This window comes from Procambarus clarkii, chromosome 28, assembly GCF_040958095.1.
Source record: "Procambarus clarkii isolate CNS0578487 chromosome 28, FALCON_Pclarkii_2.0, whole genome shotgun sequence".
Taxonomy (NCBI): domain Eukaryota; kingdom Metazoa; phylum Arthropoda; class Malacostraca; order Decapoda; family Cambaridae; genus Procambarus; species Procambarus clarkii.
In genome coordinates, this window is record NC_091177.1 from 507,077 (window position 1) to 530,962 (window position 23,886).

The 23,886-nt window shown below is 47.9% G+C and overlaps 1 protein-coding gene across 6 annotated transcripts in view; it reads right to left on the reverse strand.

Moving 5' to 3' along the window:
- LOC123754903 (uncharacterized) overlaps positions 1 to 23,886 on the reverse strand; it is a 265,794-nt gene that overhangs the window by 88,261 nt on the left and 153,647 nt on the right. For all 6 annotated transcript variants that reach the window (XM_069332768.1, XM_045737236.2, XM_069332770.1 and 3 more), the window contains exon 2: positions 14,328 to 14,441. The gene's annotated coding sequence lies outside the window, so the exon portion shown is untranslated. The remainder of the gene's footprint in view (positions 1 to 14,327; positions 14,442 to 23,886) is intronic.

Genomic DNA, 23,886 nt, shown 5'->3' on the forward strand with positions numbered 1-23,886 from the left:
GGATTTACTGGGCGCAATTCCTTAACTGTAGCCTCTGTTTAACGCAACAGTAAAATGTGTACTTGGATGAAAAAACGATTCTTCGCGGCAGGGGATCGTATTCCAGGGACCTGCCCGAAACGCTACGCTTACTAGTGGCTGTACAAGAATGTAACAACTCTTGTATATATCTCAAAAAAAAAAAAAAAAACTTTTACACCAGTTGATTGAGAACTCAGAGGCGGGGCGAGAGGACCGAAGCTTCATTACCACTAAAGCTTTCGGATCTAAAATATGTAGTCAAATACTCGTTACCATTAAGGATGGACAAAAAAAAAAAAGGAGCTTCAGCGCTTAGTCCCTGCCTTGCAAGCCGGCCGTTGTCTAACGCAGACGACTCCTGGCCCATTTCTCTTGTCAAATTGTAAATGAAGCTCGCTTCTACAGCCTTCTCCTCCCGTGTCTTCTTGTTCTATTGATATTTATTGTGAACGTTTCTTGTTTTTCCACTCCCCCCCACCCCCCCCCCCGACTACGTATGTTACGTCCAAGTGGTTGGGCACCATTCCTACCCTCCACCCCCCCCCCCTTCCTCCCATCCCAAATCCTTATCCCTTCGAAGTGTCAACAATCAACTTCAACAATGGCTTTGCATCTTTCCCTTATAATTATTTTCCTCCCTTCCCCCCCCTCTCTCTCTCTCTCTCTCCTTTTCTAGCAATATAATTTCTGGTTATTTCACTCTCTCCGTATCTCACCCCTCGCAATACTGGGACGAGCCTCGTTACAAGCTTCTCATCATTTTTTGTTTATCGCCACGACGAGACGGCCTAAGACTAATCTCACGCAGGCGGTGTACAGCGATCTAAATGCCTCCTTAATTTAAGTTCCTGAATGATGACGTGACTTTTGCTAGTGCGGAGTATGTCTGGTGTCGTTATCCTATTGATATGTGCCTCCGGGGTTAGGCTTGGTGTTATGTCCACTCCCAGGTCTTTTGCTCTGTAGTCGTTACTGGGCCGTATATTGTTCCGTCATTGTGTATCGTCCTTGTTATCTCCTGTCACCTGTTCCTAGTTCAATGGAACCTTACACTTACTGGTCTTAACATCCGGTAGCCATTTCTTGGACCAGCTCTGCAGCTTGTCTAAGTTGTCTTGCAGAATTATACATTCCTCATGTGTCTCAGCTCTTCCCATTAATTTTGCATTGTCTGCAAACATCGACATGTCCCACGACATGTGGGACTCAACTCCTGGAGATATGTGCGTGTGTTTAAAAATGTTAAATGACATCATAGTATTATAATTCTCATGTGTGACAATTTATCAACACAGTAACCTTAATATTTGCCCAAAATGTTGCGAGTGATTAATTCACTCCGTGAATAGAATTATAAATACCTACTTTAAACATTGTAACAAGTCCTAATGCCAGTATAAATCGAAGTTTGTGTTGTTGTTATTGACAGAAAGAAGGCAGAACGAGCCAATAAAGCTACAGGTGATGCATTTTGTCCCACCTACTGGCTGGACAAATTAGAGATGACGTAAGGACAAAAACCCCATTTTAATAGGGACAAAGTAATGGTAGAAAAATCTAACTTAACTGAATAATGGTAAGCATTTTCCTGTCCAGCAGAGGAAGGCTGCCAGGTTTATCTAGGTCCCCCCCCTTAACCAACGTCTGCCATTCTCCAAGATACCAGTCACAATAGTTACCCATCTCCGGGGGGAACCTACATATACTTACTGGTAAACAAAGACATCGTGTGTGTTGGAAACGTGCACAAACGCCTCGTTCAACCCTGGGCTCGATTCCCGGCTAAACCGGTTGCGAGTCGGCTACGCTATACGATGATAACCAGATTAGACGTTAGATTTGCTTATGGATTCTGGCCCGAGTGCGCAGCAACGACGGGACCTTGCGTGGAGGAGCAAGGTACCCGCACCCACAAAATGAGAGTGGGTCGGTGCGGGTATGGTGTCACCTACAAAAGGAGAGTGGGTCGGTGCGGGTATAGTGTCACCTACAGAAGGAGAGTGGGTCGGTGCGGGTATAGTGTCACCCACAGAAGGAGAGTGGGTCGGCGCGGGTAGTCTCACCCACATAAGGCTGAGGAAAGTGGGTCGGTGCGGGTATGGTCGGCCTTGGTGAGGGAGGAGTCATGCACCCGCCCCTACGGCTGTACACAGCTGGACCCATCAGATCAGATGACGTTCACGTGAGATAGCAACTAGTGGTACACTGATGGTACAAGGTAATGCCGTTCCAAGTCTTCGCAGGTACAAACACACATGCACTTAAAATGGTACATTATTATTGTTTTTGTTGTTTTAGATTTAGCTACTCAGAACGAAGTGTCCATGTAGCACGGGCTATGGTGAGCCCGTAATTGAGTTCGGTTATTCGCGATAACCTTGTTACTGTGATATTTGGGTCAAAGTTTAAAATGGAGGTGGGGATTCTTCCGTTTTCCCGGTTTATTTTTCGCTTCTGTTTTAGTCTTGTTTTAATAACATTATCTTGGTGGCGGATGTAGATGCAGAATGCTCACTAGCGAGTCCCATTCCTCAACGGCTTTTCTAATCATTGTAGTCGAGGTGGAATGTGCATCTAATGCAGCTGCTGTCGTTGGATTAATGTTGAGTTTGATGCGCAGGGCTTCAGTAGCTTCACATTCCAGTAAGTAGTGCAATAGTGGCGCCTCTGCTTCTGTTCCACAGATAGGACACTCTTTATCTATTGGGTTTATTACCTTCCAGAAGCACTTGTAACCAAGTCTGAGTCTGTGTATGGCTACTGCAATGTCTCTGGATATCTTTTTGCCAGACTTGAAAGAGGAGTAACCAGTGGCTTGTTCGTACCATATCGCAGTGGATCTTCCTTCCGCTACTTTGGCTCTGTGGCGACTTTTGATAGTTGAGAGTTGTTCTTGATTTGCTCCTTAATCTGTGAAAAACTTGGAGGTATTTGAACCTGTACAACAGGTAGAGCAGTGGCAGTTTTTGCTAGTGAGTCTGCCTTTTCATTACCATCTATGCCAATGTGACTTGGTATCCAATTTAGGGTGATTGACAGCCTTAGATTATGGGCTTCTTTTCCTATATGTTGGATTTCTGTGAAAATGGTACAATAGTACGTGCATTTACACACAGACGCGTGCACCTACACACACAGACGCGTGCACCTACACACACAGACGCGTGCACCTACACAGAGACTCCTACTCTTACGCTAACAAGAAGCGCCATTAGCCGGGCTTGGAACGCAGAGTCATAAACAACCCAGTATGCACTAGACGTCGATACCCACTTGAGAATCACTTGAACAAGCCGACCTTCCTGGGATAAAAAGCTGCACCATTGTACTGTGGTGGACGCAGCAACATAAGCGCGCGCGCGTGTGCGTGCGTGGAATGAACAAGTGCAGTGGTGGAGGCCGTTTCTATATATGGATTCAAATATACATATATTTGAATATATATGTATATTCAGAATTACACATATATATTCGAGAACCAGTAAACAATCGACTGAAGGTTAGCAAGTAGAGTCAATAGAGCTGCATCTTACCTAATTGTGCTTGTTTAGGTTAAGTATGCACGCACGCAGGCGCGCGCGCACACGCACGCACGCACACAGGTTCAAATGCTCATCTGTACAAACACGAAAAGATGTTACAATGACCTAGTGTTATTTATTTACCTAGTTGTGTCTGATGACCAGACCACACACTAGAATGTGAAGGTACGACGACGTTTCGGTCAGTCCTGGACCATTCTCAATCGACTTGAAAATGGTCCAGGACGGACCGAAACGTCTTCGTCCCTTCACATTCTAGTATGTGGTTTAGTCATCATACTTTAGCCACGTTATTTTGACTCATCGCCTGCATATAGTTGTGTGTGTGTGTAGGGAGAACTCTCGAGCCCCGCCTCACAGCTCCTGTACCTGGTACATTGATCAGTGCACCAGACACCACAACTGTCCTGTACCGCCATCGTCATTGTTGTTCCTGGCGCTGTTAATGGTAAGTACTTCCAACTTTGCTTCAAGCACACTCCACTTGTTTACCAGTAAGTGGTATGTATATATTTCCTGACATTCCACTGACGAGTGTGTGTGTGCTTTCATCTTCCACCTGTTCAGTTGTCCCTCGCCTGTTTTGTCCACTTTGTTCCCACAAGTATTTTGTACGATGTGGTCATGTCCACCTCCTTGTTCTCTTCTGTCGGAAAATCCGACACCATTTAATATATCATACAGACAGATAATAGCTGTGTTGTATAAACAAGTTCACCCATAGAAAGCGTAACTTGTAGTGGAATTACCGTCTAAAGAAAACGGGATATCATCACCACATACTATTATATTCACCACCTATTATGGTGGGAATTATTCTTAAATACATTAGTCTTTGGACTTTACCATCATAAAACATCTCATATAAATTAACTTAATTATCAATATTTAAGTAGAGTAAATGTGACCCTTCTATCACTTATTGACATCTGGACAATGTAGGCCAGGCGTCAGTGGGGAAGGAGGGCAGCCATTGTTGTGTCACCTCCGAGACGCGTGGAGCAAATTCGGCTCCTATTATATCTGGACAATGTCGGCCAGTAGCGTCAATAGTATGGAGTGTTAGACATTGCCATTGTTTATATTAGACCAGAGGCTCACAGGGAGCAAATACGGCTCCTGTTAATTTTACTTGGACGTAGTGTTATGGAAACCAAAGGTGTACCATCTTCAACACGCTGTCAACAAATTCAAGTTAAGTGTTCTTTCCGAAACCCATGTATCTCATTTGTAGCCATTAATGTCATTATATAGGGTGACCCGGTTAGAGCACGTGGTAGCCTCAAACTAAAGGTAATTAAGCCAGGTCTTTAAGGTTCCATGTACAGTGTTTTCTCTGATATAGCTTGTCATATATAGGTATCTGGCTTTACAGCTAGCGCCCTTTTGACAGGTCAAGACGAGGAAGCATGCTTTGCACATCAGTTACCAGGGTGATGGAAGCTACCTCAAAGAGGGAAAATGTGGTGTCTACATCTTGGTTATACCTGCTGTACAAATAAGATAAGGAACCTCTTCAATGTATGTAGTCTAATACTGTAGTTTGATTGGCTGCATATATATAAATTTAATTAATATAAACCCCCCTAATGTGTAGAGGATCGATTTGTGAGATTATGAGATTATTGCAGAAATACAGTCCACTTATCATTATACAAATTGCTATCGAAGTATATAAATTAACGTAAATATAAATTCATATAAATTAAATAAATATAAATCTCACCAGGTCGGTTCCCACATCTTCTCCAATGTTATTAACCTGTACCCAGAGCTAATTTTTTTAGTGTGTGTATTGTATCTCTAGTGTACTGTTTGTGTACTGTATCTCTAATGTGTGTATTTTGTGTGTGTACGTATCTATTTGTGCTTCAGCTCCGATCAAGATTCAGCTCCTGGACCTCACCTTTTCAGCTGAAAGAAACGAGACTACAGTTGACATGATCCAGTCATAAGAAGTACTCAGTACTCCAGCACTCAGAAGTGCTTATGAAAACAGATTTTAGGGCACTAAGGTCGAGTAACAACGTAACGAAAAAAGACAACTCGCCAAACACACTGAAACTACGACGTTACTACAACGTTCGAACACTTGTTAACACCACCTAACCAATTATAACAACCAATATAGCAAGTTGTAACAACGTTCTAATACGTCATAAACGTCAACCCAAGATATAACAACTTTATTACAAGTTGTAACAAGCGGAAAATAGAGACAGTTACGATTTGTGTTTCCCGGGAAGGAGGGAAGGAAGGCGCGCAGATGAACCATATGACTGCGACTCGTCACGTTACTGGTGAAAGGGAAGTTGAAAGCTTTTTCAGCGAGTGACAGTTTCACCTGTGTTACTGTGTGGGCCCCTGTGGGGGACCCTGTGGGGGACCCTGTGGGGGACCCTGTGGGGGGCCCTGTGGGGGACCCTGTGGGGGACCCTGTGAGGGACCCTCAGGGCCCCTGTGGGGGACCCTCAGGGCCCCGGGGAGGTGGTGACGCTAATACTGGTCTGTCTATATAAGAACAGGTGTTTAGTTAGTGTCTGTCTGTCTGTGTCTGTGTCTTGTCTGTGTCTGTCTGTGTCTGTGTCTGTCTATCTGTACTCACCTATTTGTACTCACCTATTTGTGCTTGCGGGGGTTGAGCTTTGGCTCTTTGGTCCCGCCTCTCAACTGTCAATCAACTGGTGTACAGATTCCTGAGCCTACTGGGCTCTATCATATCTACATTTAAAACTGTGTATGGAGTCAGCCTCCACCACATCACTGCCTAATGCATTCCATCCGTTAACTACTCTGACACTGAAAAAGTTCCTTCTAACGTCTCTGTGGCTCATGTGAGTACTCAGTTTCCACCTGTGTCCCCTTGTTCGCGTCCCACCAGTGTTGAATAGTTTATCCTTGTTTACCCGGTCGATTCCTCTGAGGATTTTGTAGGTTGTGATCATGTCTCCCCTTACTCTTCTGTCTTCCAGTGTCGTAAGGTGCATTTCCCGCAGCCTTTCCTCGTAACTCATGCCTCTTAGTTCTGGGACTAGTCTAGTGGCATACCTTTGGACTTTTTCCAGCTTCGTCTTGTGCTTGACAAGGTACGGGCTCCATGCTGTGTGTGTGTCTGTGTGTGTCTGTCTGTCTGTGTCTGTGTCTGTCTGTCTGTGTGTGTGTCTGTGTGTGTCTGTGTCTGTCTGTCTGTGTGTGTGTCTGTGTGTGTCTGTGTCTGTCTGTGTGTGTGTCTGTCTGTCTGTCTGTGTGTGTGTCTGTCTGTGTGTGTGTGTGTGTGTGTCTGTCTGTGTCTGTGTGTGTCTGTGTCTGTGTGTGTCTGTGTCTGTCTGTCTATCTGTGTCTGTCTGTCTGTCTGTGTCTGTCTCTGTGTCTGTCTGTGTCTGTCTCTGTGTCTGTCTGTGTCTGTCTCTGTGTCTGTCTGTGTCTGTGTCTGTCTGTGTCTGTGTCTGTGTGTGTCTGTCTGTGTCTGTGTGTGTCTGTCTGTGTCTGTGTGTGTCTGTCTGTGTCTGTGTGTGTCTGTGTCTGTGTGTGTCTGTCTGTGTCTGTGTGTGTCTGTCTGTGTCTGTCTGTGTCTGTCTGTGTCTGTCTGTGTCTGTCTGTGTCTGTCTGTGTCTGTCTGTGTCTGTCTGTGTCTGTCTGTGTCTGTCTGTGTCTGTCTGTGTGTGTGTGTCTGTCTGTGTCTGTGTGTCTGTGTCTGTGTGTGTCTGTGTGTGTCTGTCTGTGTCTGTGTCTGTGTGTGTCTGTCTGTGTCTGTGTCTGTGTGTGTGTGTGTGTGTGTGTGTGTGTGTGTGCGCGCGCGCGCGCGTTTTAGAGATAGATAAGATGCAGCCCACCACGGCTAACTCCAAATGCCTATTTACAGCTGGGTGGATACACATATCAGGGAAAAGAAACTCTGCCCATTTGTTTCTGCCTTGGCAGAGAATCGAACCCTGGGCCCCTTGGAATGACACTCCCGAGCTCAGTTCGCTCAGCCGCGAGGATCTGTGTGTATGTGTACTCACCTAGATGTACTCGCCTATGTGTGCTTGCAAGGTCAAGCTAGGCTCCAGCTCCCGTCTTCCGAACGTTCTTAGATTCAAGATTTCTCACGATTTTGATATTTACATCTATAACTCTGAATGGAATTAGCTTCAACGACGTCTAACCTGTTCCACTTGTCGACAGCTGTGACGAGGGTGTGTACTTGTTCGTGTCTGCGCGCGCATGGACGAGTTTGGATGTGGGGGGAGGGGATGTAGTGGTGGGCCGGGGGGGGGGGACGGAGAGGAAGGGGAGAGGGGCCAGGAGTGCACATTTCCTCATTAATGTGAGAGCCCCGCCCACCCACCTGGTCAGAGGGGGTGTGTGTTGGCCACTCCGAATAATTCATACTTGAGTGTATTCACCTAGTTGTGCTTGCGGGGGTTGAGCTCTGCTCTTTCGGCCGGCCTCTCAACTGTCAATCAAGTGGTGAACAGGTTCCTGAGCCTACTGGGCTCTATCATATCAACATTTGAAACTGTATGGAGTCTGCCTCCACCACATCACTGCTGAATGCAGCATTCCGTCTGTTAACAACTCTGACACTGAACAAATTCTAACTTCTCTCTGGCTCAAGCTGGGCACTCAGTTTCCACCTGTGTCCCCTTGTTCGTGTTCCACCCGTACTAAATAGTTTGTCTTTGTCCATAATGTCAATTCCCATGAGAACTTTGTAGGTTGTTATCATGTCTCCCCTTACTCTTCTGTCTTTCAGGGACGTGAGGCTTGGTCCCCTTAGCCTTTCCTCGTAGCTGATACCTCTCAGTTCTGGGACTTGTCTGGTGGCATACCTCTGAATCTTCTCTAAATTCGTCTTGTGCATTACTAGGTATAGACTCCAGACTGGAAGCTGCATACTACAGGACTGGTGGTATAAGTGGTATACAAGGTCCTGAACGATTCCTTACACAAGTTTCTAATGGCAGTTCGTATGTTGGCCCATCTAGCAGAGTGAGTGAGTAGTATCTAGTACATGCACTCAGACAATCTAGTGGGCACCCCGCGGGGGCGTCCCAGCTAGCACCCACATTCTTGCCACCCACGCCATTACTGCTCCCCCCGTCACCACAGCTGATCAATACCACACAAAGACAACACCAGCACCACCACCATTACCACCACACACCCAACACCACCACTACACCACCACAAGGCCGCCACCACCACCACAGCACCACCACCTCACTGGCTTCCACAACCTCATCCTTCAACTGACGCCACTAATACCACAACACCACCACCACTCCAATACTGCTCTTTCCTTCACCATATAACCGAGAGACTTTCCCTGCCCCGCTGTATATAGCCTACACGTCTATAGGCCTATATATGCATATAGGCCTACACGCCTGCCGGCTGATTGGTCAGTAGGTCGTTAGAGGACTCGACCCTCACGCGGCTGGTTGGTCTCTCACATTTCATTAACCTAAAACCTGAACACATTAATCATCAGATTTTACTAACTACAACCACCAGCCGTGGCCCCCAGGAAGGTCACCACCACCAGCCGTGGCCCCCAGGAAGGTCACCACCACCAGCCGTGGCCCCCAGGAAGGTCACCACCACCAGCCGTGTCCCCCAGGAAGGTCACCACCACCAGCCGTGTCCCCCAGGAAGGTCACCACCACCAGCCGTGGCCCCCAGGAAGGTCACCACCACCAGCCGTGGCCCCCAGGAAGGTCACCACCACCAGCCGTGGCCCCCAGGAAGGTCACCACCACCAGCCGTGGCCCCCAGGAAGGTCACCACCACCAGCCGTGGCCCCCAGGAAGGTCACCACCACCAGCCGTGGCCCCCCAGGAAGGTCACCACCACCAGCCGTGTCCCCCAGGAAGGTCACCACCACCAGCCGTGTCCCCCAGGAAGGTCACCACCACCAGCCGTGTCCCCCAGGAAGGTCACCACCACCAGCCGTGTCCCCCAGGAAGGTCACCACCACCAGCCGTGCCCCCCCCAGGAAGGTCACCACCACCAGCCGTGCCCCCCCAGGAAGGTCACCACCACCAGCCGTGCCCCCCCAGGAAGGTCACCACCACCAGCCGTGCCCCCCCAGGAAGGTCACCACCACCAGCCGTGCCCCCCCAGGAAGGTCACCACCACCAGCCGTGCCCCCCCAGGAAGGTCACCACCACCAGCCGTGCCCCCCCAGGAAGGTCACCACCACCAGCCGTGCCCCCCCCAGGAAGGTCACCACCACCAGCCGTGCCCCCCCAGGAAGGTCACCACCACCAGCCGTGCCCCCCCAGGAAGGTCACCACCACCAGCCGTGCCCCCCCAGGAAGGTCACCACCACCAGCCGTGCCCCCCCCCAGGAAGGTCACCACCACCAGCCGTGCCCCCCCAGGAAGGTCACCACCACCAGCCGTGGCCCCCCAGGAAGGTCACCACCACCAGCCGTGGCCCCCAGGAAGGTCACCACCACCAGCCGTGGCCCCCAGGAAGGTCACCACCACCAGCCGTATCCCCCAGGAAGGTCACCACCACCAGCCGTGCCCCCCCAGGAAGGTCACCACCACCAGCCGTGTCCCCCAGGAAGGTCACCACCACCAGCCGTGCCCCCCCAGGAAGGTCACCACCACCAGCCGTGTCACCCATTTTACCATTACTCGGCATCACCTGTACATGTGTCTGTGGCTCGGTACTAGCCAGGCGAGCTAGTACCGTGAACCCCCTCCCCCCCCCCCCGTGAGGGGGAGAGGGGCAGGAGAGGGGCAGGAGAGAGAGGTAGGGAGAGGGGCAGGAGAGAGGGGGGGAGAGGGGCAGGAGAGGGGGGGGGGAGAGGGGCAGGAGAGGGGGGGAGGGAGAATGTGTAGAGAGCAAAGCGAATGTGTTGATAAACTGTCGGTGTCACCACCACCACCACTACTACCAACATCACCACTACTAACACCTAGTTATAGAGGTGGTGGTAACATCAGCAGCATAAGGAACGCTGCCAAATATTACAACGTCCTTTAGAAACCTAAATCAGATCTCGTTCAAGAAAATATACACAAATCTTACTAAACCAATACTGGAATAACGGGGTGAGAATAGCTTGAGCTACCTCATCCCTTTGTGTGTATTTTACCTCAATAAACTTATTTCAATACTGGAATATGCCGCACCGGCCTGGAACCCGCATCAGGTGAAGTATAAAACTACAGCTTAAACGTCCAAAGGTTTCAATATCATTAGTGTCGAACCTCAAGAGGGTTAAAGGAACTAGACCTCACAAACCCTTGAGAAGGGAAGAAACAGAGGAGACATGATTGCAACGTACAAGATACTGAGGGGAATTGACAAGATGGAAAAGGACAGACTTTTTAAAACTGAGAGAAAGTAGGAGAGGGCATGTCTCCACCTTGCATAAATGGAAGCTGGAAATACAAATGAATCCGAGAAATATAAGGTAATACTCGCACCCTGCACGAGTGAGATAAAACACGTGGAATGTGGTGAGAGAAGCTGTGGAAGCCACCTCCATCCACGACTTTAAGGCCAGATTTTACAACAAATTCAAAAGTCAGAAGTTAAATAATCGCGCAGCAAGTACGACCAGGCCGGAGGCGGGGATAGGGAGCTAGACCTCACTTCCCCGTAGACACCGATAGGTAAATACAACCAACACCATCACCCTGCTTTGTGGCTACCTTGTGCAGCTTCCGGGGATCAACAGCCCCGCGGCCCGGTCTCCAACCAGGCCTCCTCGTTGCTGGACTGGTCAACCAGGCTGTTGAACGCGGCTGCTCGCAGCCTGACGTTTGAGTCACAGCCTGGTTGATCAGGTATCTATTGGAGGTATTTATCTAGTTCTCTCTTGAACACACTGAGGGGTCGGTCAGTTATACCCCTTATGTGTAGCGGAAGCGTGTTGAACAGTCTCGGGCCTCTGATGTTGATAGAGTTCTCTCTCAGAGTACCTGTTACACCTCTGCTCTTCAACGGGGGGGTATTCTGCACATCCTGCCATGCCTCCTGATCTCGTGTGGTGTTATTTCTGTGTACAGGTTTGGCATCAACCCCTCTAGTATCTCGTTAATGAATGTTGTGTACAGCGTCCATAAACTGACATAACATACGCTGTACAACCATCCTGTGTACACGGGTCCGTCACAACTACACCATCCTGTGTACACGGGTCCGTCACAACTACACCATCCTGTGTACACGGGTCCGTCACAACTACACCATCCTGTGTACACGGGTCCGTCACAACTACACCATCCTGTGTACACGGGTCCGTCACAACTACACCATCCTGTGTACACGGGTCCGTCACAACTACACCATCCTGTGTACACGGGAATACAAAGGATGTACTCCCGTGTACATCCTATGTACATGTACTCTACTTATGTTACTATGACAGTACCACAACACTCCTCTCCTCAAAGACTGATAAAGACCAATTAAGACTTTCCTATAACCCACACAGTTACCAGCCCCGCAGCTCGAGCCTCGCACCACGATCACGACGACGACACACGAGCCACTCCGACCACTGGGAATAGATGCCCGGCCCTCTCCTCGTCCCTCTGATGCCCTCAGGGACCCAGCATCAGTCACAGCGGCGAAGGTAAAGTCATGATCAGAAGGCGTTAGGCCAGAACGACTTCATGGCACTGGAAAGGGATAGGAGGACCAGGTCCTGGGATGCGAGGACGGAGTGAAGGGACAGTGGCCAACCCCATGGAGCACCGAGCATCAAACGCCGATCATACAAGAAAGAGGAAATTTAAGATATACCCCCTCCCCCCAAAGAATATGAAAAAAATTGAGGAAAGCGCCAAGCCATCACGACTATATAGCACTGGGATTAAATCGGGATAAGTATTTGGGATGGGACAGGGGGGGGGGGGAGAATGGTGCCCAACCACTTGGACGGTCGGGGATTGAACACCTACCTGCACGAAGCGAGACTCTACCGTCCAGCCCAAGTGGTTGGGAAAAAAAATGCAAGAAGCTAATTATCAGTGCGTCGACCAGTCCAAACGCTTTTAAATAAAATTAAACATTATATGAAGTTGTGGTGTAAATCGTTGTGACATGTTTTTATTACCAGAAATGTAAATCCACAGTAGGAATTTAAATAGATCCAAGGCAGTACGAGGCGTTGGGCACGTTTTCTCTACAACGGACGCCTCTGTTTCCTAAGCTGTAAACAAGTTCCCGGGTGTTAGCCAACTGTTGTGGGTTGTACCGTGTGGGGCAGTCAGTCGTTGGCCTAGGCAAAGGGGAGATATCGACTTCTAAAACCCAAAGAAGCTTCCTACCTGTCCCCTTGACAATGGGGACCCATCTGCCGTAATATCGGGTGAAGACAGGATGTGAAGCATGAATTTCCTCCATGATCTTCGATCATCTTGTCAAGGAAACAAGACTCCTGATCCGCCCCCCATTCATTTAGAACTTTTTTCCCCAACCAACACTGGTAGACACACCGGGTATTTTCCCGCCAGCAGAGCAGAGCGGGATGACCTCGTCCGCCCCACCGACTTTCCTCTCGGAGGAACTGTGAGTGTGGCTGTGCTCATGAATAACTGATCTGGTTGTTATACTAGAAAGTTAGGTGCGGAGTGAATCAGGAAGGTAGGTCATCAAGGGAGAAGGTAGGTCATGAAGGGAGAAAGTAGGTGGACGGGAAATTGGGATGAGGGACCTTACCTTTGGTTAACCTTTATAGTTGGCTCCTAGAACCAACGTCCCATCGGCGGCCAGGTGTCTGGCCAGGTCTCTGACCAGGTCTCCTGATGGTTGGTGGTCTGGTCAATCAGGCTGTTGGACACAGCTGCTCGCAGCCTGACGTGTGAATCACAGCCCAGCTGATCAGGTATCATTTGAAGGTGTTTATCAAGTTCTCTTTTGAACACCGCGAAAGGTCGGCTAGTTATGCCCCTTATGTTTATAGTGAAAGTCTTGGCCCCTTCATGTTGATGAAAGTTCTCTCTCAGCGTACCTATTGCACCTCTGCTTTTCAACAAGGCTCTTTTGCACTTCCTGACACGTCTCCTGGTCTAATGTGTTGTTATCTCCATGTGCAGATTTAGAACCAGGACCTTTAGTATTTATCAAGTGTAAAATATTATGTCTCTCCCGCCTGCGCTCTAGGGAATGCAGATTTAAAAAATGTTAAGCGGTCCCTATAATTTAGATGTTTTATTGAGTCGATTCTGACTGTATAAGATCTTCACGCGTTCTCCAGGTCAACAAATTCTCTAGCTATGACTGGGGCTGTTAGTGAGCAACCATACTCCACCCTAGAGAGCACTAGTGTCTTAGTGTCATTGGTTTGGTATCTCTTGTTTGGAAGGTCCTTGTTTGTTATCGAACCTGTCTTTTCTTTTTGATGTTGTGACAGTTACTTTATTGTGTTCTTTAAAAGTAAGTCCAACCCCTTGGACTGGACAGTAGAGCAACGGTCTCACTTCATGCAGGTCGGCGTTCAATCCCCAACCGTCTAAGTGGTTGGGCACCATTCCTTTCCCCCGTCCCATTCCAAATCTTTATCCTGACCCTTTCCAAGTGCTATATAGTCGTCATGGCTTGGCGCTTTCCCCCGATAACTCCCTCCCTCTTTGAAAGTAAGGTCTTCCGACATGATTACTAAAGCATCTTTTACACTGCTTTTGTGCAATGTAAATATTTACCCCCTCTGCTTTAGTACCTCCTTTGGTGATAAACATGAATGGGGTGAGACTGGTAGAGAGGAAACGAGGCAAGCATGGGAGGTATGAGACAAGGGAAGAGAATGATCGTTACCTTGCAGGCAGCGGACGGGCGTCAAGCTCGCATCTGGACGTGATGGAAGAAGCTGCCACGGGCACGGGGCGCTGGGCACGGGGCGCTGGGCACGGGGCGCTTGGGGCTGGCGATCTGTGGAAGACACAAACATGATTAGTAATATTTTATATATAACACCGAGACGTAATAAACAAGAAATACTATATGACATTCACTACTTTGTGTGTTGGTGGTGTGAGAGGTGTGTGTACTCGCCTATTTGTGCTTGCAGAATAGAGCATTGACTCTTGGATCCCACCTCTCTAGCCTTTCTTGCCTGCAGCCTCTGTGTATGGTGTGTGTGTGTTTGTTTTGGTGTGGTAAGAGGGGGGTAGGGGGTGTTGTGCATGGCTGGGGTGGTGGTGTGGAGGGATACGCAAGACGAGGCAGACAGCCTGCCTCAGGAAACACAAGCCTCCCCACCACTCTCGGCTTAATAATAATAATAATAATAATAATAATTATTATTATTATTATAATATTATTATTATTATTATTATTATTAATATTATTATTATTATTATTAGTTATTATTATTTTATACCACAGACGTGGCTGCACACATGGACAGGGTGAGAGATCTGTTAAACATATCGTTCAGGGATTTATTGAACAACCACAGAAGGTGATTTTAGTGCTTTTAAAATGCTATTCTAACCTACAGACATAAATGCTTAGATACAGAGTAACGTCTGCCCTACATTAAGTGGTCGATGTGTTCTTTAAATAGTGTCATTAACTCTCACCTGACATTTCACGAGTCAATCACTCTGGCAGCCTCACAGCTCCCTACACGAGCAAACTTTCACTGCGGGTTCCATGTGTCAACAACGTTCCAAATTTCTATAGCGTTCCAAACCTCCCACAGCTCCCAAACTCCCACAGCTCCCAAACTCCCACAGCTCCCAAACTCCCACAGCTCCCAAACTCCCACAGCGCCCAAACTCCCACAGCGCCCAAACTCCCACAGCTCCCAAACTCCCACAGCGCCCAAACTCCCACACTCCCACAGCGCCCAAACTCCCACAGCTCCCAAACTCCCACAGCTCCCAAACTCCCACAGCTCCCAAACTCCCACAGCGCCCAAACTCCCACAGCGCCCAAACTCCCACAGCTCCCAAACTCCCACAGCTCCCAAACTCCCACAGCGCCCAAACTCCCACAGCGCCCAAACTCCCACAGCTCCCAAACTCCCACAGCTCCCAAACTCCCACAGCGCCCAAACTCCCACAGCTCCCACTCCCCCACAGCTCCCACTCCCCCACAGCTCCCAAACTCCCACAGCGCCCAAACTCCCACAGCTCCCAAACTCCCACAGCTCCCAAACTCCCACAGCGCCCAAACTCCCACAGCGCCCAAACTCCCACAGCTCCCAAACTCCCACAGCGCCCAAACTCCCACAGCGCCCAAACTCCCACAGCGCCCAAACTCCCACAGCGCCCAAACTCCCACAGCGCCCAAACTCCCACAGCGCCCAAACTCCCACAGCGCCCAAACTCCCACAGCGCCCAAACTCCCACAGCGCCCAAACTCCCACAGCGCCCAAACTCCCACAGCGCCCAAACTCCCACAGCGCCCAAACTCCCACAGCTCCCAAACTCCCAACAACCTCTAAGCTCCCAACTGTCATGAACATAATCAATGCCTGTAAAATCTCTTATCCTGTAAGCTTTGTATAAAAATAAACTCACCGGTTCTGCGCATATTACTCACATACAACGCATATTATGCATATTACTTACATATAACCTCCAAGGCCCTCTCACAAGCTCTAGAAGCTACAAGCTTGTTGTAGCTCTACAAGCTACAACACACAAGAACCTTCACACCAGTCTTCAAGCCAGCCATCTAGCCAGCCTTCGTAACTCCTAAGGAAGCGGACCGGCCTCCACACCCCACGTACCAAGTAATTGTTCTGTAACCACTAAATCACCGCAGACAATTTAAACCCCCCAGGCTAAGGTGTTATCATCTACGACGTCGAACACACACGCTAACGAGTTATCTTCACCTTCGCTAACGAGAGAGCATAAACAACGAGAGAGAGAGTGTGTGTGTGTGTGTGTGTGTGTGTGTGTGTGTGTGTGTGTGTGTGTGTGTGTGTGTGTGTGTGTGTGTGTGTGTGTGTGTGTGTGTGTGTGTGTGTGTGTCTGGAGAGTCCAGAAACGCGAGTTCGATCCCACTCCATTAACTCAACATTTGTTTATTTATAAATCGCGTTATTGCAATTTTATTGTTCACACACACACAAGCTAATGAGTTATTAACGCCTATGTTACCTAACGAACACACATACACTAACTTTTTTTTTTGAGATATATACAAGAGTTGTTACATTCTTGTACAGCCACTAGTACGTGTAGCGTTTCGGGCAGGTCCCTGGAATACGACTCCCCACGAAGAATCGTTGTTACAATCAAGTACACATTTTACTGTTGAGTTAATCCTCCCCGGCCAGGATACGAACCATGACAAAGCGCTCGCGGAACACCAGGAGAATGTCTTACCACTACACCACGGAGACTCGTGGTCTCTTATTATCAATACGAACTCGTTAGCGAGCGATACAAACACATTATCTTAGGGATCTGGACACATGCACTAACTGGGGATCACTAACAATATCCCAACGAGGGAACAACACATACTCTGTCCTCGTATCCCAGCTCTTTACAGGCTGTCCTCGTATCCCAACTAATACATTACCTGGGATGTGAAGGGAAGACTATTATGAATAATCTTCCTGCTCCTCAAGATTAAGAAAACGTTAAAATTCTCCCTATTGGGGAACTGAAGATTCTACCGATAACACTTCTAGATCAGACGCCCTTTATTAGGGTGAGATATGCAGACGATGAGTCACAATAGGGTAGAGATGTATAGCAAAATTTCTATGACATTGCTTTAACACCCCCACCAACTCCCCTCCCCCCCCCCCAAACAAACCCCTACCCTCCACCAAAACCCCTAACTCTTCCCCCCCCCCCCTCCGGGCACAAACACACTCCACCCAACACCAACACCCCACAAAACCACAAAAACCTCCAATACACCACGCCCCACCAACACTACTCCACCAACACCCCCTTTCCCCACCCCCAACACATCACAGCGTCCCACCTTAGCACCACCAATTCGCTGCTCTTTCTAAATTATGTGAAGGAGCTACCCGAGGGAGTGAGCTGGAACATGCCAATGTTCCCAGACGTAAAGCTGACGATGAAGGTACACACACAAGAGGACTGCAGGAAGACACAAGAGGACTGCAGGAAGACACAAGAGGATCTGGACATACTCCAGGAGTGGTCAAACAAATGGTTGCTGGAACTCGGTCCCAACCAGTGCATGGTAAAGAAGATAGGGAAGGGAGGGAGGGAGGACACCAGAAGACATCTACACCATAAGGGGAAGGCAACTACAGGGATCGGAAAGAGGTTAAGATTTTAGAGTGGATTTAAGTTCCATCATTAAGACCGTAGACACATAAATAGCATTGACAGCATATGGGACGCTGACAAATATAAGAACATTGTTTATGAACCTAAATCTGGAGTCTTTTTTTTTTTTTTTTTTTTTTGAGATATATACAAGAGTTGTTACATTCTTGTACAGCCACTAGTACGCGTAGCGTTTTGGGCAGGTCCCTGGAATACGATCCCCGCCGCGAAGAATCGTTTACAAGACAATCCTTCAAGACAATCTACACCACATTTGTTCGAGCAATACTGGAATACTCCTCACCGGCATGAAATCCGCATCTTGCAAAGCCTAAAGCCAAAATTGAAGAACAAATATTTGCAACACGATTTGGTGCCGGAGTAAAGATGGTTAAGGTACATAAATAAGCTATTGGAATTAAATCTTACAACCCTAGAGGACAGAAAAAATCCAAAGGGTATATGATCACAACAGCTTAATTATATCCGACTCCCTTTCCTCACTACGAGCAATAAACAGTTTGCAGTCAAGTAATAACGTGCTTGTCTTGGAAGCTAGACGTAGATATATAAGAATACTTAGCAAGAGGGTAAATATAAAAACGTTGTGGATTCCTTCTCACATTGGCATGCAGGAACATGACAAAGTTGACGCCCTTGCAAAGGCTGCAGTAAATAAAGACAGTATTGAACGGAATCTTGAGTTATCAAATAGGTCCCTATAAAGTGTCATTAGATAAGAACTCCTGGATGAATTTGAAGAAAGTAGAACAGTGCAAACTGGAACTAGCAGGTCCATTGCTCATCACAATGAAATGTGTAAAGTAAAACATGTCTATGGGGCAAGTAACAAAGTCAGTAGACTAACAGATATTGTCACAGCTCGTATAACACTTGGCTACAAGTATCTCTGGCAGTTCGGATTGTATAGGGATCTAGATGAAGTGTAAAGTGTGTGGACAAAGACAGGAACACACACTCGAACACTATATCTTGGATTGTAGTAAAATTGAGCCATTTAGAGATAAATCTTAGCTCACTCTGTATGATATGGCAACCTATCTTATTACCCTGTATAAATTACCTGAAATCCTTGCACTGTATCCATATTTCGCTACCAGTAGATAAACGACATATGAGATTCAGAAACAAGTAGTGTACTGTGAAGACTAATAATAAACAGAAGCTCCCTATGACTCTGTAATATCCCCATTGGTCAAACTATTATGTATTAGCGATAGGACCTACCATTAATGTATAATGACCTACTGTAAATATATAGCTCTTGAAATAGAACATTCTCTGTAACTAGCTGACATTGTAACTATAAGGTGTGAAGGATAGACGAAATTGTTTATGCAATAATCTAAGATGAGGTCTGATAAAGACCTTTTGTGCCCTCTGTAATGCTTTTTGCGCTACCGCTCACAGGATGGGTATGGGGTGCACAATAAACTATCCACCTCCGGCGGCAACAATCAATCAAAACATACAAAATAATGATAGGAATAGACAAGGTGTATAAGGTTAGCCTCTTCAAAATTGAGAAAAAGTAGGACAAGAAGACACAAGTGGAAGCTGGATACGCAAATGAGCCGTAGGAATGTAAGGAAATACTGGTACCCTGTACGGATGGGTCAAGAAGTGGAATTCACTAAAAGAAGTTGTGGAAGTCACTTCCATCCACAACTTCAAAGCCAGATTCTACAAATAATCTGAACGTGAAAATAATTAAGTTGTAATGCAGAAGGTACAACATGGCTAGTTAGGCGGGGCATGGAGAGCCAGACCTCACTCCCCCATAGGCACTGTTAGGTAAGCACCATCACATCACAGAGGACAGACACGGGTGGACCACGCACAAGGGGACACAGGTGGACACTGAGTACCCAGATGAGCCACAGAGACGTTACAAACAATGTTTTTCAATCTCAAGGTAATTAACAAATGGAATGCATTAGGCAGTGATGTGGTGGAGGCTGACTCCATACACAGTTTCAGATGTAGACAAAGAGCCCAGTAGGCTCAAGAACCTGTACACCAGTTGATTGACAGTTGAGAGGCGGGACCAAAGAGCCGCAGCTCAACCCCCGCAACCACATACAAGCAAGTATACCAACACGGCAAACGCCAACACAGCAGCACATGACAGCCTCACCGTCACACCAGACAGGTCGCCGCCAAAGCCATCCATCAAAGACAAGATAATCTCTCATGACGCCGTCACTGTCACATCCGTCACTCACCGTCACCGTCACATCCGTCACTCGCTGTCCACTGCTGGGACTGGCGTCCGTTCCCTGGGCCATCACCAACACACTACCAACGTTCACACTTCACTAATATTGTCCGGATTGGAAACAACAAAGGGTAGGGTGGGGAAGGGACGAAATGGGGAGAAAAAAGAAGAGATGGGAAGAAGGCGATCGATGGAGATGGTACAGGGAAGTTGGACAAACCCCACTGGACTTTAAAGTAACCATAAACAGCATACCCACGCACTCTGCACCAGGCCCAGACTCGTGAAATTCTATATTCATCAAGAAGTGTAAAACACCAATATCACAGGCCCTAAACATCTTTTGGAGACGGAGTCCCAAAAGATGTTTATACTGGCGAAGATGTTTATACCAAAAGATACTGCCATCATCCCTGGCATACTTAAAACGGCGGAGATCGCGCCACTTCACAAAGGAGGTAGTAAAGCAGATGAAAGAGATTGTAAACCAATAGCCCTAACGTTACACATCAGAAAAATCTTTGAAAGAGTGTTAAGACGTAAGATTACAAATCACATGCAATCACATCTACATAGCCCCGAACAATACGGATTCGGAACATGTTGCTCCTGCCTCTCACAGTTGCTTGATCACTATGACATGGCCTTGGGTGCCACGTAAGACAAGCAAAACGCAAATATACAAGGACTTGCCAACATTTTTTGAAACATATGACCGTTGTGTTGCTGCGCACAAAATGCGCGCAAATTAAATTACTGGCAAAGTAGGGAGATGGATCCTACACGTCTTTCCGAAATGAACGTAGACTATAATAGTCAACACAGTAACATCCAGATCATCTACTGTGAAAAGCTCAGTCCCCCAAGGTACCGTGTACTTGCTCTGGTATTTTTTCTCAACCTAATATCAGACAGACAAGAATACAAACTACAGCACTGTATCATCACATTTCCAGATGACACTAGGATTTTCATGCGAGTAGACAATATTGAGGACACGATTAACCTCCAATCGGATGTAAATCGGGTCTTTCAATGGCCAGAGATTATAACATATTTACTATGATATTTAATGAAAATAAGTTCCAGCTTCTACGCTATGGAAATTGTAAAAACGGAAACCATATATACAACGGAATCAAATCACACTATAGAACGAAAAAGCAATGTAAATGATCTAGGAGTAATCATGTCGGAAAACTTTACCTTTACAGAACACCATAAAGTAGCTGTCACGACTGCAAGAAAAATGACAGGTTGGATAACAAGGACCTTCCAAACAAGGGATGCCATACCAATGATATCTGGAAGATTGTTGCACACTAACAGCCCCATTCAGAGACGGAGAAATTGTTGACCTGGAGAGCGTGCACAGTTCTTTTACTGTGCACGAATCCACTCTGTAAATCCTCTTAGTTATTGGGACTGATTAAAAGTTATAAATCTGTATTCTCTAGAGCGCGGGCGAGAGAGAGACAATGATCTACACGTGGAAGATATTAGAAGTACTGTTTCCCAAATCTGAACACAGAAATAACATCACATTTAAACAGTAGGCATGGCAGGATGTGCAAAATACCCCCGTTGAATATGAGAGGTGCAATAGATACGCTGAGGGAGAACTATCAACATCAAGGGCCCGAGACTGTTCAACACTCTCCCGCTACAAGGAGCATAATTTTTTTTTATCTTTAAGAAAATACAATATAAATCATATATAAATAAGTTTTACAAGGCAATACTACATTATAATTCTCATTGAACAAGTGTTTCATTATCACAGAACATGATCTTTAAAACCCCTGAATGTTATACTGGCCAGCCTCTCGGTGTTCAAGAGAACTCGACAAACACCTCCAAAAATTACTTTATCAACCAGGCTGTGATTCATACGTCAGGCTGCGAGCAGTCGCGTCCAACAGCCTGCTTGACCAAACGTCCAACCGGGAGGCCTGGGGCCAGATTCACAAAAGCACTTACGCAAGCACTTACGAACGCGTACATCTTTTCTCAATATTTGGCGGCTTTGATTACAATTATTAAACAGTTAATGAGCTCCGAAGCACAAGGAGGCTGTTCATAACAATAACAACACTTAATTGGGAAGTTTTCATGCTTGCAAATTGATTAATAAATGTAAACAAAGCCGTCAAAGATTGAGGAAAGATGTACACGTTCGTAAGTACTTGCGTAACTGCTTCGTGAATCTAGCCCCTGGTCAGAGACCGGGCCGCGGGGCTGTTGATCCCCGGAAGCTACACAAGGTAAACACAATGTAGGAACTTAACAAACCTAATCCTGATAACGAAGATTCATAATCACTGTCTGGCAACAATGTTCTACTATCTATATTGCGTCTGGCAACAATGTACTACTATCTCTCATGCCTCTGGCAACAATGTACTACAATCTCTCATGCCTCTGGCAGCAATGTACTACCATCTCTCATGCGTCTGGCAACAATGTACTACAATCTATCATGCCTCTGGTAACAATGTACTACAATCTATCATGTGTCTGGCAACAATGTACTACCATCTCATGCGTCTGGCAACAATGTACTACAATCTATCATGCCTCTGGTAACAAAGTACTATTTATCATGCTCCATTATTCTTCCGATAAATACTAAAGGCATTAGTGTTCCACTCAGTGTTCCAGAGACCTTTGTGACCTTTCATGCATAGTTTAGTGCAGACGTGTACAGCCTTGGTAAGCAACTCTTTGTCTAACAAGAAATTATTGATATGAAAGAGAATTTCCACCAACATTCTTGGCAGACCCTGTCATTATACATATACTCTAGGTGGATACAGCCGTTCCCAACACATTCCAGGCAATTCCCACACATTCCAGGGAGACTCAACCTCATCCCAGGCAGAATCAATCATTCCAGGAACATTTAACCAATCTAGGCCGGCCACCACTAGCTGGCAGGCCGGCCGCCACTAGCTGGCAGGCCGGCCGCCACTAGCTGGCAGGCCGGCCGCCACTAGCTGGCAGGCCGGCCGCCACTAGCTGGCAGGCCGGCCGCCACTAGCTGGCAGGCCGGCCGCCACTAGCTGGCAGGCCGGCCGCCACTAGCTGGCAGGCCGGCCGCCACTAGCTGGCAGGCCGGCCGCCACTAGCTGGCAGGCCGGCCGCCACTAGCTGGCAGGCCGGCCGCCACTAGCTGGCTGGCCGGCCGCCACTAGCTGGCAGGCCGCCCGCCACTAGCTGGCAGGCCGCCCGCCACTAGCTGGCAGGCCGCCCGCCACTAGCTGGCAGGCCGCCCGCCACTAGCTGGCAGGCCGCCCGCCACTAGCTGGCAGGCCGCCCGCCACTAGCTGGCAGGCCGCCCGCCACTAGCTGGCAGGCCGCCCGCCACTAGCTGGCAGGCCGCCCGCCACTAGCTGGCAGGCCGCCCGCCACTAGCTGGCAGGCCGCCCGCCACTAGCTGGCAGGCCGCCCGCCACTAGCTGGCAGGCCGCCCGCCACTAGCTGGCAGGCCGCCCGCCACTAGCTGGCAGGCCGCCCAAAAGCCAACCACTTGGACGCCCACGCCCAGCCTGCAGTACAATCGGTTGACGACAGGCGGCCTATGAGAGAGGGGTGTAGGTAACGGTCCTGCCTCTCATCTGTCACCATCGCCGCTCCCACCATCACCCAAGTTGACCATCACTGTAACCTCCTATTACAGTTGCCTCATCACCGTCGTCCTCACTGTAGTCACCATCAACGGAGAATTGCAAGCCTTTTAAAACCTAACGAGCCTGTTACAACCCATCTGGATAACAAATACTCAACAAAATGAGATATACTAGGTTTATGAATGTGAACCAAAGACCATTAATGGGCTGTTAAGTCCATCCGGTCCCTACAC